Genomic DNA, 14,270 nt, shown 5'->3' with positions numbered 1-14,270 from the left:
AACCCCAACCCCTCCAACCTCCTCTCCCCACCCCCAACCCTCCAACCTCCTCTCTCACCCCCAACCCTCCAATCTCCTCTCCCAACCCCAACCCCTCCAACCTCCTCTCCCCACCCCCAACCACTCCAACCTCCTCTCCCCACCCCCACTGCCCCAATCACACCCATCGAACCTCCTCTCCCACCCCCAATGCCTCCAACCTCCTCTCCCAACCCCAACCCATCGAACCTCCTCTCCCCACCCCCAACCCCTACAACCTCATCTTCCCAACCCCAACCCCTCCAACATCCTCACCCCACCCCCAACCCCTCCAACCTCCTCTCTCCACCCACAACCCCTCCAACCTTCTCTCCCCACCCCAACCCCTCCAACTTCCTCTCCACACCACCAACCGCTCCAACCTCCGCTCCCACAACTCCACCCCCTCCAACCTCCTCTCCCCACCCCCAACCCCTCCAGCCTCCTCTCCCACCCCCAACCTGTACAACCTCCTCTCCGCACCCCCAGCCCCTCCAACCTCCTCAGCCCACCCCCAACCCCTCCAACCTCCTCTCTCCACCCCCAACCCGTCCAACCTCTTCTCCCCACCCCAACCCCTCCAACTTCCTCTCCCCATCCCCAACCGCTCCAACCTCCGCTCCCACACCCCCAACCCCTCCAACCTCCTCTCCCAAAACCCAACCCCTCCAAACTCCTCTCCCCCAATCCCAACGCCTCCAACCTCCTCTCCCCCAACCCCAACCCCTCCAACCTCCGCTCCCACATCCCCAACCCCTCGAACCTCCTCTCCCCACCCCCAACCACTCCAACCTCCTCTCCCACTCCCCCACCCTCTCCAACCTCCTCTCCAACTCCCCAACCCCTCCAACCTCCTCTCCCACCCTCAACCACTCCAACCTCCTCTCCCCACCGCAACCCCTCCAACCTCCTCTACCGACCCCCAATCCCTCCAACCTCCTCTCCCAACCCCAATCCCTCCAACCTCCACACCCCCAACCCCTCCAACCTCCTCTCCCACTCCCCCACCCTCTCCAACCTCCTCTCCAACACCCCATCCCCTGCAAACTCCTCTCCCTCACCCCCAACCCCTCCAACCTCCTCTCCCACCCCAAACCACGCCAACCTCCTCTCCCCACCCGCAACCCCTCCAACCTACTCTCCCCACCCCCAACCCCTCCAACCTCCTCTCCCAACCCCAAACCCTCCATCCTCCACTCCCACACCCCCAACCCCTCCAACCTCCTCTCGTCACCCCCAACCCCTCCAACCTCCTCTCCCAACCCCAATCCCTCCAACCTCCACTCCCACACCCCCAACCCCTCCAACATCCTCTCCCACCCCCAACCACTCCAACCACCTCTCCCACACCCCAACCTCTCCAACCTCCTCTCTAACACCCCATCCCCTGCAAACTCCTCTCCCTCACCCCCAACCCCTCCAACCTCCTCTCCCACCCCAAACCACGCCAACCTCCTCTCCCCACCCGCAACCCCTCCAACCTCCTCTCCCCACCCCCAACCCCTCCAACCTCCTCTCCCAACCGCAACCCCTCCAACCTCCACTCCCACACCCCCAACCCCTCCAAACTCCTCTCCCCATCCGCAACCCCTCCAACCTCCACTCCCACACCCCCAACCCCTCCAACCTCCGCTCCCACACCCCCAACCTCTCCAACCTCCTCTCCAACACCCCAACCCCTGCAAACTCCTCTCCCTTACCCCCAACCCCTCCAACCTCCTCTCCCACCCCAAACCACACCAACCACCTCTCCCCACCCGCAACCCCTCCAACCTCCTCTCCCCACCCTCAACCTCTCCAACCTCCTCAACCAAGACCCCAATCCCTCCAAACTCATCTCCCTCACCCCCATCCCCTCCAACCTCCTCTCCCACCCTGAAGCACTCCAACCTCCTCTACCCACCCGCAACCCCTCCAACCTCCTCTCCCCACCACCAACCCCTCCAACCTTCTCTCCCAACCCCAACCCCTCCAACCTCGACTCCCACACCTCCAACCCCTCCAACCTCCTCTCCCCTCCCGCAACCCCTCCAACCTCCACTCCCACACCCCCAACCTCTCCAACCTCGACTCCCGCACCCCCAACCCCTCCAACCTCCTCTCCCCTCCCGCAACCCCTCCAACCTCCACTCCCACACCCCCAACCTCTCCAACCTCCTCTCGCCACCCGCAACCCGTCCAACCTCCTCTCCCACCCCCAACCCCTCCAACCTTCTCTCCCAACCCCAACCCCTCCAACCTCCTCTCCCCACCCCAACCCCTCCAACCTCCTCTCCCCACCCCCACTGCCCCAATCCCTCCCCCTCGAACCTCCTCTCCCAACCCCAAACCCTCCAACCTCCTCTCCCAACGCCATCCCCGACAACCTCCTCTCCCCACCCCAACCCCTACAACCTCCTCTCCCCACCCCCAGCCCCTCCAACCTCCTCACCCCACCCCCAACCCCAACCCCTCCAACCTTCTCTCTCCACCCTAACCCCTCCAACTGCCTTTCCCCACCCTCAACCTCTCGAACCTCCTCTCCCCACCCGCAACCCGTCCAACCTCCTCTTCCCTCCCCAACCCCTCCAACCTTCTCTCCCAACCCCAACCCTTCCAACCTCCTCTCCCCACCCCCAACCCCTGCAACCACCTCTCTCCACCCCCACTGCCCCAATCCCTCCCCCTCGAACCTCCCCTCCCAACTCCAACCCCTATAACCTCCTCTCCCCACCCCCAACCTCTACAACCTCCTCTCCCCACCCCCAACCCCTCCAACCTCCTCACCCCACCCCCAACCACTCCAACCTCCTCTCTCCACCCACAACCCCTCCAACTGCCTTTCCCGTGCCCCTCCTGCCATCCTCCTCTGCCACATTCCTCCTCCTCCAACCTCCTCACTCGCACCCACAGCCCCCCTTGACCCCTACACCCTTTACCTCCAGCCTCCACTCCCATTGCCCCAATCCCTCCACCTCCAGCCTCCTCTCCCACTGCCCAATCCCTCCCCCTCCAGCCTCCATTCCCATTGCCCCAATCCCTCCCCCTCCAGCCTCCTCCCCCAATGCCACACCCTTCGAACCATCTCACCCACACCCCCAACTCCACCCCTCCCCCTCCTTCTCACCCACAACCGCAAACTACTCTCTCGCACTGCCAGCTTCCTCCGAAAGTGGCAGAAGTTCAATTGGAAATGAAAATCAGGGCGATCGTTCGTGGCCCACATAACCTACCTGGGGCCTATCGCGCAGGACCGTGTGAACCCTGGCCAATGGGAAGAAAGTGCGGGGCCCGTAGATCAGGAGCCCAGGGAATGTGGACACGGGAGTCAAGGAGTAAAGACTTGTTTTTTTAAAACATTTAATTGAGGGCCTTTTCAAATATTTACATAACAAATAAACACAAAAAACAATTGCGGCAACAGGAAAAACAACCACCCTCCTCCCTACACACCCCTCAACAAGCACCCCCCCCCCCCCACCCCCTCAACCTCCTTTTCTCGTTTTTCATAGAAATCCCCAGCCCAAACAAAACAAAATTGAGAACGCTCCCCACCGCCGACTCAATGAACCTTAAAGGAGTCGATGAACAGCTTCCATGATTAGGGGAACCCTCTCCTCTGCACCTCGAATGGCAAACTTTATCTTCTCCAAAGTCAAAAACTCTGCCAAATTGCTCACCCTGCCCTCGGTGGCTCCGAGTCCCGCCAGCACAACAGAATCCGTCTCCAGGCTATCAGGGAGGCAAAGGCCAACACGTCGGCCTCTCTCCCCACCTGTACTCCCGGATCCTCCGACACTCCAAATATCGCCACCTCCGGCCTCGGGGCTACCTCGACCCCAAAATCTTTGACATTACGTCCGCAAATCCCATCCAAAATCCCCTCAACCTTGGACGCCCAAAACATATGGACATGATTGTGGTAGTCTATATTAGGAGGTTTACGTTACCTAGTAATGCCGGAATACCATTGGTGGAGAATGTACTTGTTCCCATTGGATAAGCTTGTATGTTAGCTCCGCCTTGCAAGGCCGGGTATAAGAGCCCGTGCTGCCCCAGCAACTTTCTTCTGCACCTGCGCTGCTGTGGGGAACATCTAGCGTATTAAAGCCTTCAATTGTCTCCAATCTCGTTTCTGAGGTTATTGATTGTGCATCAATTTAATACGCGAGATTTAAAAGGATGGAGCTCCGAATCAAGCCGGAGTGTCTGCAACTCAGCCCCCACACGGCAAACTCAACGGCAACCTTCAAGAACTGGCTGGAGTATTTTAACGGATATCACGGAACGGCCGAAAACACACACATGGGAGAACAGAAACTGCAAGTCCTGCACTCGAGGGTGAGCCCAGAAATTTACACCCTCTTCGAGGACGCGGACGACTTCAATGCAGCAATGGAGCTGCTGAATGGACATTATATTCGCCCGGTAAACCAGGTCTACACCCAGCATCTGCTAGCGACGATGCGACAAATCCCCGGGGAATCGCTGGAAGAATTCTACCGTGCGCGCCTGGTGTTGGGAAGAAACTGCAGCTGCCCGCAAGTTTCGGCGAGCGACCACACAGAACATTTGATCCGGGACGCTTTCGTTGCAGGTATGCTGTCCTCCCAAATCCGCCAGCGATTACTGGAGAAAGACACCCTAGGCCTCAAGGAGGCACGGGCCCTTGTCGGCTCCCTCCCGAAACGTCCGCGCTTACGTCCCCGACTGCACGGCAGCCCCCTGGCAGCATGGATCCCCCCCGCAGTCGACCCCGAGATATCTCCCATCCCCCCACAAGCTTATGCTGCAAGACGGCCTGGCAACCCCCGGGGGCTCCGCTGCTATTTTTGCAGGCAGGCCAAGCACCCCTGGCAGCGCTGTCCGGCCTGCGCATCCACCTGCAAGGGATGCGGTAAAAAAGGCCACTTTGTGGCGGTATGCCAGGCGCGGGCGGTCGCTGCGGCCTCCGGTGGTGATTGCGGACCGCCATCACAATCCTCTCCACGGTCCCCGTGCGGCCAGCGGACACCGCCATCTTCCTCCTCCAGGGCCACGTACGGCCTCCGGGCACCGCCATCTTGTCCCACAGACGCCACGTGCGATGGATGGGCGCCTCCATTTTGTGCACCCCCAGCCATGTGCGACCAATGGGCACCGCCATCTTGCATGGACTCCCAGGACCCCAGCTCTGCTGACCACACACCGCCCGAAGAGAACATTCAACTGCTGCCACGAGTAGCCTCGGTGACCCTGGACCAGTCACGGCCACGAACACTATCGACTGCTACGACGACGGTGCTTATCAACGGGCATGAAACGTCCTGCCTAATCGACTCTGGGAGCACGGAGAGCTTCATACACCCCGACACGGTAAGACGCTATTCTCTCCCCGTCCACCCCGTTAATCAAAGAATCTCCCTGGCCTCCGGATCTCACTCAGTAGAGATCAAGGGGTTTTGTGTAGCGAACCTCACAGTCCAAGGAAGGGAGTTCAAAAACTACCGACTCTACATCCTTCCCCATCTCTGCACGGCCACACTCCCAGGATTGGATTTTCAGTATAACCTCCAAAGTCTAACGTTCAAATTCGGCAGCCCTATACCCCCCCCTCACTGTCTGCAACCTCGCGACCCTCAAGGTCAATCCGCCCTCCCTGTTTGCGAACCTAACCCCGGATTGCAAACCCGTCGCCACCAGGAGCAGACGGTATAGTGCCCAGGACCGGATTATTGTGAGGTCAGAGGTCCAACGGTTACTGAAGGAAGGTGTCACTGAGGCACAGCCCCTGGAGAGCTCAAGTAGTGGTGGTAAAGACCGGGGAGAAGCATAGGATGGTCATAGACTACAGTCAGACCATCAACAGGTTTCCGCAGCTCGACGCGTACTCTCTCCCCCGCACATCCGACCTGGTCAACAGGATCATGCATTACAAGGTCTTCTCCACGGTGAATCTTAAGTCCGCCTACCACCAGCTCCCCATCCACACTAGTGACCGCAAATACACTGCCTTCGAAGCAGATGGGTGGCTCTACCACTTCTTAAGGGTTCCCTTCGCTGTCACTAACGGGGTCTCGGTCTTCCAGCGAGAGATGGACCGAATGGTTGGCCGGTACGGTTTACGGGCCACATTCCCGTATCTCGATAACGTCACCATCTGCGGCCACGACCAGCAGGACCACGACACCAACCTCCGAAAATTCCTCCAAAGCGCAAAAATCCTTAAGCTAACGTATAACAAGGATAAATGCGTGTTTAGCACTGGTCGCCGAGCCATCCTCAGCTACGTAGTGCGTAATGGAGTGATAGGCCCCGACCCTGAACGCATGCGCCCCCTTATGGAGTTCCCCCTCCCTCACTGCTCCAAGGCCCTGAAGTGCTGCCTAGGCTTTTTTTCTTACTATGCCCAGTGGGTCCCCAACTATGCGGACAAGGCCCATCCCCTGATCCAATCCACAGTTTTCCCCCTGTCGATAGAGGCCCGCCAGGCCTACAGCCGCATCAAAGCAGACATTGCAAAGGCCATGATGCACGCCATCGACGAGTCTCTCCCCTTCCAGGTTAAGAGCGATGCGTCCGATGTAGCTCTGGCGGCACCCTCAACCAAGCGGGCAGACACGTGGCCTTCTTCTCACGCACCCTCCATCCCCCCGAAATCCGCCGTTCCTCAGTCGAAAAGGAGGCCCAGGCCATAGTAGAAGGTGTGCGGCATTGGAGGCATTACCTGGCCGGCAGGAGATTCACTCTCCTCACTGACCAAAAGTCGGTTGCTTTCATGTTCGATAATGCACAGCGGGGCAAGATTAAAAAATGACAAGATCTTACGGTGGAGGATCGAACTCTCCACCTACAACTACGAGATCTTGTACCGTCCCGGGAAGCTAAATGAGCCTCCTGATGCCCTGTCCCGCGGCACATGTGCCAACGCACAAGTGGACCGCCTCCGAGCCCTCCACGAGGACCTCTGCCACCTGGGGGTCACTCGATTTTTCCACTTCATCAAGACCCACAACCTGCCCTACTCCATCGAGGAGGTAAGGACAGCCATCAGGGACTGCCAAATCTGCGCAGAGTGCAAACCGCACTTCTACCGGCCAGAGAGGGCGCACCTGATAAAGGCTTCCCGTCCCTTTGAACGCCTCAGTATGGATTTCAAAGGGCCCCTCCACTCCACCAACTGCAACACGTACTTCCTGAACGTGATTGACGAATACTCCCGGTTCCCTTTCGCCATCCCCTGCCCCGACATGACCGGAACCACCATCATAAAAGCCCTTCATGGCATCTTTACCCTGTTCGGTTTCCCCACCTACATACACAGTGATAGGGGGTCCTCCTTTATGAGCGACGAACTGCGTCAATTCCTGCTCAGCAAGGACATTGCCTCGAGCAGGACGACCAGTTACAACCCCCGGGGAAATGGACAGGTAGAGAGGGAAAACAGAACGGTCTGGAAGACCGTCCTACTGGCCCTGCGGTCCAGGAATCTCCCACTGGCAGGAAGTTCTCCCGGATGCCCTCCACTCCATCCAGTCACTGCTGTGTACCACGACCAACCAAACACCTCACGAACGTCTCCTTGTCTTCCCCAGGAAGTCCTCCTCTGGGACCTCGCTCCCGACCTGGCTGGCAGCTCCCGGACCGTCCTACTCCGAAAACACATGCGGGCGCACAAATTGGACCCATTGGTTGAGAGGGTCCATCTCCTCCACGCTAACCCTCAGTACGCCTGCGTACCCCGACGGCCAACAGGATACGGTCTCCCTACGGGACCTGGCGCCCACTGGATCCCCACCCACCACCACGCCACCAGTCCCACCCTCCCTCCGGCGCACCCCACAGCCACCCCCTTCCCAGGTGGATCGGTTCTTCCACCGGCCCCGTCTAGGCCCTGCCCACCAGCGCACCCCATAGCTGCCCCCTTCCCAGGCCAGTCGGCCATTCCACCAGCCACGTCTAGGGGTGATGAAGCCGCCGCAGAAGCCGAAACCACGCTCCCGGAGTCACAGACGCCCGAACCTCCACCGACATCACCACCAAAGCTACGACGATCGCAGAGGACGACCAGGGCCCTCGATCGACTAATTGCTTTCTTTTGAAATGTACATTACTGTTGTAAATAGTTAAAAGTTGCAATGAGGCAAAATGCTGTACGGAGGCATTACGGTACCTTCATAACTATAACTTCTACCACTTCTACCGCGTTGTAATACGAAGCCACCACCCCCGCCGGACTCTTTTTTAACAGGGGGTGAATGTGGTAGTCTGTGTTAGGAGGTTTACGGAACCTAGTAATGCCGGAATACCATTGGTGGAGAATGTACTTGTTCCCATTGGATAAGCTTGCATGTTAGCTCCGCCTTGCATGGCGGGGTACAAAAGCCCGTGCTGCCCCAGCAGCTTTCTTCTGTACCTGCGCTGCTGGGGGAAACATCTAGCGTATTAAAGCCTTCAACTGTCTCCAATCTCGTTTCTGGAGTTATTGATTGTGCATCAATGATTTGCACCCCCCCCCCCCCACTCCACCTCCTCCCCTCCCCTCCCCCGCACACCACCCACACCTGTCTAACACCCCCGAAAAGAACCAAATCATCCTGGACACTGTCATGTGGAGCCTGCGCACTATTTTAAACTGGATGAGGCTTTGTCTTGCACATGAAGAGGATGCATTAACCCGCCGCAAAGCTTCACTCCTTACTCCAGCCCCCAGCGCACCAACCCAGCTCCTCCTCACACTTACGCCTAAGCTTCTCCAACGGGCCACCCTCTCTCTTCAACAGCATCCCTTTTATATCCGCAACCTTGCCCTCCCCTATTTCCTCCTCGGGCTGGAGTTTGTCCTGCAGCACAGGGGGACGGAAGCATCAGAAACGACGGCACCTCCTTCCTCCTGAAGTCCCTAACCTACAGATACCTGAACCCATTCGCCTTCAGCAACTGGTACACCCCCTCCAGATCCCCCAAGTCTGCAAACTTCCCTCGAAGAAGCAAATCTCTAAAATATTCTATCCCCGCCCGCCGCCATCTCTGGAACCTCCCATCCAACCCCGCCGGAGCAAACCTATGATTGTAGCAAATCGGTCCCCACAGGGACATACCTACCATACCAAAGTGCTGCCAAAACTGGATCCAAACCCTCAGTGCTGATACCACCACCTAGCTTGTGGAGTATCTGACCGGCGAGGCCGCCTCCATCTGCCCCCAAACCGACCGCCCCTCCACCGCCCATTTCCTAACCATTGCAATGTATGCTGCCCAATAGTATAGCAAGATCCCTCTCCAAGAACACCCTCCTAACCCGCAGAGTCTACCATGCCCACACAAACCTCAAAATCATCCCTTTAACCTTCCTAAAAAAGGACTTGGGTACAAAAATGAGGAGGCTCTGGAACACAAACAAAAACTTTACTACACCGCCTTCGCAATTCCCCTCCACCCCCTCGAGCTCCTAAGCGCCATTGCCAACGTCTCAATCACTGGGGCAAAGAACAACAGGGGGAGCGGACACTCCTGCCTTGTCCCCCGGTGCAACCCAGAGTACTCTGAGCTGACCCTGTTAGCCCAAATACTTGCCTTAGGTGCCTTACCCAGTCCACAAATCCCTGCCTAAACCCGAACCTCCCCAGCAGTTCGGATAAGTATGCCCACTCCAACTGATTGAAAGCTTTCTCCGTGTCCATCGCCACACCCACTTCAATTTCTCGGCCCTCCGAGAGCATCATAATTCCGTTAAGTAACCTCCATACATTGACCGAAAGCTGCTGTCCATTCATAAATCCTGTCTGGTCCTCAGCTATCAACCCGCTCATAGTCCTCTATCTGCAATGCCAGCACCTTCGGTAATAACTTTGCATCTACATTCAACAACGAGATTGGGCGGTCCGATCCACGCTGCTCCGGGTCCTTGTCTTTCTTTATCTATCGAAGCCTGAGACAGCGTGAGGGGAAGCTCTCCATCGACTCATTTTACATCTCGACTAGCAGGGGTCCCAGTTCCAACCCAAACTTCTTATAGACCTCGGCTAGGAGGCCTTCCCTGCCTGCATCGACCCCACCGCAATCCATCACCTCCCTCAACCCGATTGGGACCCCAGACCCTGTACCTTTGCCTTCTCCACCCTCAGAAATAACAGCCCAACTAAAATCCGCTTGTCATGGAATTTACAGTGCAGAAGAAGGCCATTCGGCCCATCGAGTCTAAACCGGCCCCTGAAAGAATACCCTACTTAAGCCCACACCTCCATCCTATCCTCGTAACCCAGTAACCCCACCTAACTTTTTCTTGGGGCACTAAAGGCAATTTATCATGACCAATCCACCTAACCTGCACATCGTTAGACTGTGAAAGGAAACCGGAGCACCCGGAGGAAACCCACGCAGACACAGGGAGCACTTGCAGACTCGGCACAGTCAGTGATCCAAGCCGGGAATCAAACCTGGGACCCTAGAGCTGTGAAGCAACATTGCTAACTGCTGTGCTACCGTGCCATCCCTTCATCCCCCATGGAGGCTCTGAGCTATGCAATTCCGATAAAAAGCCTCACAAACCTCATTCACCTCCTCCCGCTCGGATACCACCGTACCCCTATTGTCTCTCATCCTCACAATCTCCCTCGCAGCCGCCAGCTTCCTCAGCTGGTGCGCACACATTGTGCTGGCTTACTCCCCGTACTCATATACTGCCCCTATAGCCTTACGCAATTGTCCCATTGCCTTTCCAATGGTCACCAGCCCAAGCTCCATCTGAAGCCTCTGCTTCAGTAACACCTCCTCAGGTGCCACCGAGTACCTCCAGTCCACCCTCAGAATGGGCTTCACCAACCTCAGCCTCTCAGCCCTCTCCACCAACTCCCTATGCATCCAAATTGAAATAAGGTCCCTCTTATCACTGCCTTCATCACCTCCCATGGCGTAGAGGTGGAAACCTCCCCACCTTATCCTGCACCACATAGTTCCGGATGGCCTTTCGCAAACCCCCTTATCTGACAATAGCTCCACATCCAACCTCCACTGGGCATTCCCCTTCGCCACCCGCAGGTCCACCCAATGCGATGCATGGTCCAACACCACAATCACTGAATACTCCCGCCAACAGCACCTTATCTAAGACAAAGAAATCAATCCGGGAGTACACGAAAACCCCTTTGCCCTCGGCCTCTCAAACCGCCACAGGTCTGCCCCCCCCTCGTCTTCATATCCAACCCCGAATGGAACAACCTGCCCACCTGTCTCGTCTGGTCCCCCTAACTTCAAGTGCGTCTCCTCAAGAAACACAGCGTCTGCCTTCAAACCTCTTAAATGCGCGAAAACACGAGACCTATTAACCGAGCCATTCGAATGTTCCACGTAATCAACTGGGTCAGGGGCTCCGTACCCAAGTCCTGGTAGATCCACAGCATGTTTCCTTCCCAGGTGCACTCCTTCACCCACCTCAGAATCTTCTTATCGAGAAAAAGATGCAACCGCACCATCATGCAACCTCGGCTGCTCCCCCGCCTTCTCCTGAACGCCCTGCGCGGTCGATCCACCTTTGTGGGATGGTCAAAGACCCCCTCCCCCACCAACTTCTCGAACATATTCACCATGTACTTGGTGGCCTGCGTTTCCTCAATCCCTTCAAGCAGCCCCACAATCAGGAGATTCTGTCTCCCGGAGCGATTCGCCGGGTCCTCCACCTTCTCCCTCAGCCGCTTCTGGACCTCCATCATCATCTCTGCCTCCAAGGAGGCCAGCCGGCCCTCATGTTCCACCGCTGACTCCTCCACCTTCTGGAGCGCTGAACTCTGCACCTCCAGCCTCTGTCTGCTCCACTCTCTCAATAGTCGACCTGAGCGGCTCCACTACCTTAACCAGGTACTCTGAGGCCTCTTGCGCCTGCTACTGGAACTTAGCATTCAAGAGGTCCACCAGTTTCTCAGTAGACCACTGGGCAGGCAATGACGCCCCAGAGCCCTCCGCCATCGTTCCCTCTGTCGCACTTCGAAAAACCTCCCGGCCAGACTGCTGCCTTCTGCCCGTTACACTCCTCGTCCGATAAGCCATAAACCGGCCCCACTGGGGGAGCAATTCTATCTCTCAGTGCTCATGCACCTCACACCAACAAACACCCGTAAATAGGGTGGAAAAGGACCAAACAATTCCGCCTCGAGCGGGAGCCACCAAATGTGCAACCACTTACTCCATGGCTGCCACCGGAAGTCTGAAGACTTGTATTTCAATTGCTGTTCCTGTACGGATTTTATCCTCGTTGTTATTCCAATAAATCACTTTGTTATTTAAGAAGCATCCTTATCGATACCTACAAAGGGGAAGGTCATTTGTAGTCACATTCCAAAGGCATATGAGGTGTAACTGTTTGTGCAGAAAAATAGGGCAGAACAAAGTGCCTTGTAGAATTTCTTTAGAATTTAGAATTTACAGTGCAAAATGGAGGCCATACGGCCCATCGAGTCTGCACCTGCCCCTGGAAAGAGCACCCCATCCAAGCTCACACCTCCACCCTATTTGCATAACCGAACCTTTTGGACACTAGGGAGCAATTTATCATGGCCAATCCACCCAACCTGCACATCTTTGGACTGTGGGAGGAAACCGGAGCACCCGGCGGAAGCCCACGCAGACACGGGGAGAAAGTGCAAACGCCACACAGTCACCCGAGGCTGGAATTGAACCCAGAACCCTGGAGCTGTGAGGCAGCAGTGCTAACCACTGTGCCGCCCAGATAATGGGATGTGAATTTTGGCTACGAGAACAGACCTCAGCTCACTTTGACCAATAACAGAGCTATCATGCTCCTCCAGTACCAATCATCAAATAGAAACGGTTTGTGCATATGACAACTCTCACGTCCCAAACTTGATAAAAGAGCACTGCAGCCAAGAGCGCATCTTCACGTTGGGGAAGATCATCACAGCGGACCGACTCACCTCAGCATGCAGACATCATAGCAAGACACAGAAAAAGAAGCAGCGTCAGGAAGGTTCAAGAGAGAATGAGACAGCAAGGTCTATACCAAGTGGCATGCTCCCTGTCCAAGGGTAACATTCGAGTAACACTTGTCACAACCTTTAAACTATCCTCTGGTTTGTTAATTTTTATACTGAAAAATTTTTCCCAAATGATGACAAACAAATCCGTTTCTCTGTTGACTTCCTTTGTCAGATCCAAGAATCTTAGAATTCACATCATGTTCTCACAACGTGCAAAATTCTTACCATCAACGTCTCAATCATTGCAGGAGAAGCAGCCATGTCGGATAGATAGAAGAATCGTAAAAATCAGCTTACATGATTTGATTTTCGTCTCGATCAGAAAATGTATGCTATGCTGTGGTCAAAAACGTATCTCCTTAGGAACATAGGAATTAGGAGCAGAAGTAGGCAAGTCAGCTCTTCGAGTCTGCTCTGCCATTAAATCAGATCATGGCTGATCTCTTCCTCATAGAATCATAGAATTTGCAGTGCAGAAGGAGGCCATTCGACCCATTGAGTCTGCACCGGCCCTTGGAAAGAGCACCCTACTTAAGCCCAAGCCTCCGCCCTATCCCCATAATCCAGTAACCCCACCTATTCTTTTTGGACACTACGGGCAATTTATCATGGCAAATCCACCTAAACTGCACATCTTTGGACTGTGGGAGGAAACCGGAGCACCCGGAGGAAACGCACCCACACACGGGGAGAACGTGCAGACTCTGCACAGACAGTGACCCAAGCCGGGTATCGAACCTGGGACCCTGGAGTTGTGAAGCAACTGTGCTAACCACTCTGCTACCGTGCTGTCCTAGTCTCAAAACCACACCCCTGCCTGTTCCTTTAACCTGTTTTTTTAAATCAGAAATGTATATACCTCCAAACTGAAACCATTTAATGATTCAGGCTCCACCCCACTATGGGGTAGCAAGTTCCACAAATTCACCACCCTCTGCGAGAAGTAATTCCTCTCATCTCAGTTTTAAATCTATCAGCTCCCAACCTATATCTGTGACCTCCTTGTTTAAGAATCTCCAACCTTACTGCAGAAATCCACATCGGGATTCCGAATTAACTCTCTTTTTCTGTAGGGATACATGCCATTGACCGCCCCCTCGCCACCCACAAAGACCTGAAAGCTTAGGTACTGGTTGGTAGAGTCATTTGGAGGTGAAACGAGTGCAAGGTCGTGGCTGGTATTTAATGAATTAAAAGCTGGCAGCTTACCAATGCAGAGCACTGGCAATCTTCCATCCACGACCACAGAAAGGCACTGGATGGCAGAATTAACTGGAGCTTGAGTGGGAGGAATCCCAATCT

The sequence above is a fragment of the Scyliorhinus torazame genome, chromosome 14 (genome assembly GCF_047496885.1).
Source record: "Scyliorhinus torazame isolate Kashiwa2021f chromosome 14, sScyTor2.1, whole genome shotgun sequence".
In the NCBI taxonomy this organism is placed as follows: Eukaryota; Metazoa; Chordata; class Chondrichthyes; order Carcharhiniformes; family Scyliorhinidae; genus Scyliorhinus; species Scyliorhinus torazame.
This window is presented reverse-complemented; position numbering follows the sequence as displayed.